Source organism: Sorex araneus, chromosome 1, assembly GCF_027595985.1.
Source record: "Sorex araneus isolate mSorAra2 chromosome 1, mSorAra2.pri, whole genome shotgun sequence".
NCBI classification, from domain to species: Eukaryota; Metazoa; Chordata; class Mammalia; order Eulipotyphla; family Soricidae; genus Sorex; species Sorex araneus.
Window position 1 is genome coordinate 408,345,292 of NC_073302.1, and position 6,574 is coordinate 408,351,865.

The window sequence follows — 6,574 nt, forward strand, 5'->3', positions numbered from 1 at the left end:
AATCAAATTTCTTCTACATAAGAAAATTATTAGTTATCTGGTAATTTGGTACTGCTACTAGCACAATCAGTAAGGGAACTTGTGGAAAGACTAACTCAGAAAAAGCATCAGTAAGCTGCTTTTTGTTAGTTTAGAAGACTAGATTTTTGTTAATTTGTTTATTTAAAAAAAACCCATATTGAATATAATTCTAAAGGTTTATAAGTGTTGTACCTGTAGTCTATTTTTTTATTCTTAAAAATGAACTTTATAGCAATAAATTATAACTCTGTTTGAGCTGTAAATTGAAGAATTTTATAGATTACAGGTTGACTAAAGGACTTTTTATCTTAGCAAAAATTTATGAGTATGTTAACATTCTAATGAAAAATTGCTGACCAGTCAAATTCATAATTATAAATGACTTAATAAAAATGTTGATTCAAGTAATTATTTACTTAAAGTTTGTTGGAAAGCCTGTAGCAAAAAATTTTATTAACATCACTTAATAAAGTAATTGTGATACTTTTAATTAAATTCTCCGAGAAGTGACAGTATTTTAATATGATTTTCTTTCCTCTATACTCTACCTCCCCCACCCCCCACCTTTGATTTTTGAATCACAACTAGTGATGCTCAGGGCTTACTCCTTGCTCTGCATTCAGGGATTACTCAGTGGACCGTGTACAAGGCAAGCATCTTGCTCATGGGTGCTTTCTCCTTGGCCATAGAGATCAGGCCTTTTTTCCTCGGCATGCTTCTGAGAATTCAATCACTTTATTTAAATAAGTTGTCTGTAGAATACATGGCATGAACAGATCCAGTGTGAGCAAACACAGAAATTGCTAAAATTCCGTAGGAAGTTATTATTTTGAATAGCAGGTTTATTTTCTATTTACTTATGCATATTACATATTTGCTAGGAAATATTATAACACAATGGTTCAGATATGGTTTTATTTTTGTTCTCTATGTTGCAATACGGTGCACAAATTTTTAATTTAAAATTTTGAGTCAAAGATGAACTCTAAAAAAATTTTTTAAATACCTTTGGGTTTCTCCAGTACTGCAAAAATGACTTATCATAGTTACTATTTTTTTTAACCTTTTCTTTTTCCCCTGTCTTCTCCTCAGTACACCAGGCTGATGCTTTTTGTTCATACTCAGAAACTTTCAGTCAGATATATCATAAAAGCTGCAAGAAACTTTTATTCTTGTAAAAACCTCCAGCGATTTAGATATTTTTCTTAGTATTTGCAATGATTCAAGGATATAGCTTTATGATAATTATCATAGATAAATTAAGAATACTTTTATAAAATATCAATATCAAAGGTCATTGTGAATAGTTACTAGTTGAAAACATTATTTTGTTCAAAATAATTTATATATCTTTCTACCTGTCTTTTTATCTACCTTTTATATTAATCTATATTGGTTTTAAATAACAATCAAATGCTCTTCCCAGCAGTACAATATTTTTTCCTTTTTTATGTACTATTTTCTCCATTCTCCTTCTTTCTCTCCTTTTTCTCTCCATTCTTTCTTCTTCCATTACTCTTTTCTGCTTTTCAGGTGATACATAATTCCTTACAAGGTTTTTTTTGTAGTAAGTTTATACCACACATAACACAAATATGTAAATGCATTTTTGTTAATATTTTGAACTTATTCATAGAGTATTATCAGTGAAATTTTTATCAGTTCCAGACTGTCGTTACATATTTAGTAACTGCTTACCAGTTTTGTTGGCCTTTAGATTTCTTCTTCCTTTATGAAAGGAATGGTGCTTCAGAGATTAATCAGTATTAACAGCTGTATGACAGGTTATTTATTTGCTTGACACTTTTACTAATTCTTAAGCCTGATAATAGCTTTTCTCTCTCATGACACAGAGCAATTTTTAAATGATTGACACTAAATGTTATTATAGTGTTACTGGACTCAGAATTAATTTTAATCAAATGTTGAAGCGAGGGCTTTAATTACGAATCAAGAGCATTGTCTAAATATGAAACCATAGTATTTCAAATACAGCCAACTAATACTTTATATTCCAGTGTATAATAATAATAAAGTTATGTGTCCTTCACAAAAGAGGTAAGTTTTTTCTGCATTTCAAAAAAAGCACACAGGAGTATGAAGTATAAATATTTAAGAAAATCAAATAACTAATTTTAATACTAATGTAAAATTGAGGAACGGTTCTAATATTATCATTCTTACTAATCTTATCTTTTGTTTTATGAAGAATCATAACAGGCATTGTCTATTTAAGAAAAATTTTTCTAAAATTTATAATTTATTCTCATGTTGTCATTTATTGAAACCCAGGCGGAAAAAGGTACATTCCTCAAATGAATATTATTTTCTTATAAATTAGTTTTTTAAAATAGTAATACAATAAGTTTCATTCTTATCTTTAAATTTTACCAAAAATATGTGTCAACTTCATAATAATTTTAATGTATAAATTAGATTTCTCTGACTTCTATATAAAAATACACTAGAATAAATGGAATTAGTAAAAAGTACAGTATAATGTATTTCATCTTGCATAAGTAATAATAATGCAATTTATAGAAAAAATGTTAATGAAATGTGTAGATATTTTAGAAACTTATAATTAGGCAAAGGAAAATAATAAGAGATTCATATTTATTTTAACAGTTAATTTTCTCTAAAGCTTCTTACTTCTTATGTTTAATGCATAAAATCCCAGGATATGATATATTTAAACAGATCTTAAGTATTAGAAAATAAGTACACATGTCAAATATCAAATTTGCAGATTTTGTAATTTGCACATTATGTATTTATACATAAATGAAACAAACAAAAATTAAATATTAAGGTATGAATACTCAGTATTAACCTTTTGATTTTTAATTAACAGAAGCACAACCAGGGGATGTAAAACATTTTTAAATTTAACAAAAGAAAATTTGTTTAAGCAAATCTTAATTACTAATTTACTTTGGATAATAAAATTTTAACCAGGAAAATTCCAACCAATAATCAATATACTTTGAAGAACATATAAAATTATTATATTACTTTTAGAATATAACTTTTAAATGAGCTTCTTAATTTAAATAGATGTATATTTTAAAATATTTTATATTGATTCAACTTCAGCTATTTTTATTCATCTCGATTGTACTCTAATACATTATTCGGTCTGTTTTCTTGGGATTCAGGTCTGCATGCAAAAAAACAAACTAATTTTATTTAGTATGTTAGAAATTGTGACAATTTTTTATCTTCTTGAGATAGATGAACAGGAAAGAAATCTGAGTCATATGGAAGCTCTATCCTTAATTTTTGAGAAATCTCTAAAACAGATTTACAAAGAGGCAGAACTAATCAACACTTACACCAGAAGTGAGAGTTCCTTTCCCTCACATTCCCACTAACACTTGTTGCTTCTAGGCTCATTTGGTATAGCCCATTCCAACAGACTCCAACAGGTGTGAGATGCATCTCAGTGTCATTTTTATTTGATTTTTCTGTAAGACCTCAAAAACATCAATCAAAAACATTGCTCATATTCTATAGGGACACAAAACCACTAATCTGAAAGGACATATGCATGCTTGTGTTTATTGCAGGAATATTTGAAATAGTCAGACCTGAAAACAACTCAAGTACCCAAAACCAGAGAGTAAACATGGATATTGTGGACAGATGAGTGGACCAAGGTATATGCACAATAGAATACAATTCAGTTATAAAAAGGAAATGAAATCTTATAATTTGCTACAATTTGAATGTAACTGGAGAAAAGCATGATAAGTAAAGTGAAAAGGAAAGAAAAATAAAAAAAGAAAGATAAATAATAGATGATTTTACTTATATGTTATGCATAAAGAGAGAAAGAGAGACAATGTCAATTGGGGGAAAAAACCCTAAAAAATGGATTGGTAGCCATATCTTGAATAGAATTTTGATGCAAGGTAGACAAGGCCAAAGTGGGGGTTGGTGATAGGCACATGAGAACAATGGTGGAGGGATCTTGTACAAGCATATTGGGTGTGGTGTAGCAGTACTGTATGTTTAAAACAACACTATTGCTACAATTGTTACAATAATAGTAATAATAAAGGGATAGGATCAGAAAGAGTACAATGGGTAGGGCACATGCTTTGAATTCAGTCCAAACAGGCTGATTCCTTGGCAGTATATATGGTTCCCCAACCACTCCAGGAGTGATCCCTGAGGACAGACCAAGGAGTAAGCTGGGCTCAGTGGAGAAAGAAGGAAAAATAGTGAAAGGAAGGAAGGAAGAGAAAGAGAGAAAGGAAGAAAGAAAGGAAAAGGAAGGAAGGAAGGAAGGAAGGAAGGAAGGAAGGAAGGAAGGAAGGAAGGAAGGAAGGAAGGAAGGAAGGAAGGAAGGAAGGAAGGAAGGAAGGAAGGAAGGGAGGGAGGGAGGGAGGGAGGGAGGGAGGGAGGGAGGGGGGAGGGAGGGAGGGAGGGAAGGAAGGAAGGAAGGAAGGAAGGAAGGAAGGAAGGAAGGAAGGGAGAGAGGGAGGGAGGGAGGGAGGGAGGGAAGGAGGGAGGGAGGGAGGTAAGGAAGGAAGGAAGGAAGGAAGGAAGGAAGGAAGGAAGGAAGGAAGGAAGGAAGGAAGGAAGGAAGGAAGGAAGGAAGGGAGAGAGGGAGAGAGGGAGGGAGGAAGGAAGCAAGGAAGTTAGAGAAATGATTATTTGAGCCTTACAAGTGACTTAGAAGCTAAATTGAATTCAGTTAATCATAAATCTACTAAGTCAGAGTTAACATGCCTCACTCTAATTCAATATTGTAAAACTATTCAGAGAGGTAAAATAAAGGAGACAAATCCATGCTGTTTTGTTTGGGGACTAATAATTCTTTTAAAAATATTTGAGTGACTCAACTATGTCATTAGCTGGTGACTTTTTCTTCTTCTTTTGATTTTGAAATATTACAGAACAATAAAATGTATTTTAATATTTTAGTCAATTTACATCATAAAAAGGAACAAGGAGTAAAGGCATAATAAAACTTTTCCTGAATAATAATGATATAGTAAGTAATATGCAGGAAATTAAAATATCTGAAATACAGTTTAAATAACTCACGCTACTGATTTCCCAGCAGGTTATCATAATACATTAGCTCACTTTTAAATCACTTTTATATTTATATTTTTAGTTGTGTTATAATGATAACTATATATTTCATCCTTCATTGTTTGCAGCTGTGTAGCATAATATCACTTTCGTGCTTCCTCAGAGCCTAACACATCGAATAAAGTGGGGCCATTTTAATGCATGCTTAATTAGGGTATTAGGATAATGAATGTCACAGAGAGCTCTTTTGTTTCTTTGTTTGTTTGGAGGTCACACCCTGTGATGCTAGGTGTTACTCCTAGCTCTGCACTCGAGAATCATTCCTGGCAGTGCTGGGTGATGATATGGCATGCCAGGGATCAAACCTGGGTTGGCCAAGTGCAAGGCAATACCCTGCCCCCTGTACTATTCTTTCTAGACCCTGTCACTTAGAACTTTTTAGAAAAGAATTCTGAACGTTACAACTTTAATGAAATTCTAGATAAATTTTATTTTAATTTGTTTTTGTAAAGTTTAAAGGATATTCTGATTGTATAAACTCAGAAAGACAGGTTGAGAGTAGAGGGAGTAGAAGGAAAGTGGAGAAAGAAGAGAGAAAAAGAACAGACATTAGGGGAAGGGAGTAAAAAGCTTTGGGTATAGATGGAAGTAGGAATAAGAAATGGAGAAAAAAGATATATTTCTCATATATAGAATGAATATAATTTACTGACTTTCCTTTTTTTTTTTTTTACCTGTATTGGTGTTATTTTATATAGCACTGTAGCACTGTAGCACTGTCATCCCGTTGTTCATTGATTTGCTTGAGCTGGCACCAGTAACATCTCATTGTGAGACTTGTTGTTACTGTTTTTGGCATATAAAATATGCCACAAGTAGCTTCGCAGGCTCTGCTGTGTGGGCGGGATACTCTTGGTAGCTTGCGGGGCTCTTCAAGAGGGAAGGAGGAATGGAACCCAGGTCGGACACATGCAAGGCAAGGCCGCCCTACCCACTGTGCTATCGCTCTAGCCCATTATCTTATATAGGTTGCTATATATAATAAAATTACTATTCATAAGACTATTAAGTAATTATTTTATATTTAATGGATTCTAAGTATTACTTAGAAACTACTGAAAATAGTATTCTTTTTCCCATGGAGTTTGAATAATCCCTCTAGAATTTGTGGTTAATTTATGAATGTCTTTGGCATGTTGAAAAATAATAAATGACGCCTAATGCTATTCTTCAGCCTTGCCCTGAGAATGATCTGCAGTCTGTATAAAAGACTTCAACTTCATCACTGCTAAGGAACACTGAGTTTTCTATAAGACCATGAGAGTGTTAAAGCTCACATGCCTTTTAGAAAGTAACTTTTTCTCTTTTGAGAATAGGTGTCAAATATTTCATCTATGGCTGACTAATTTACCACTCCAATGATCTTATTAGCTAATTAAATGACATTTCATGAGCATATCATCTTCCTAGTACTGATAATTATTAAAATTATTTTTGGAGCCCCTGC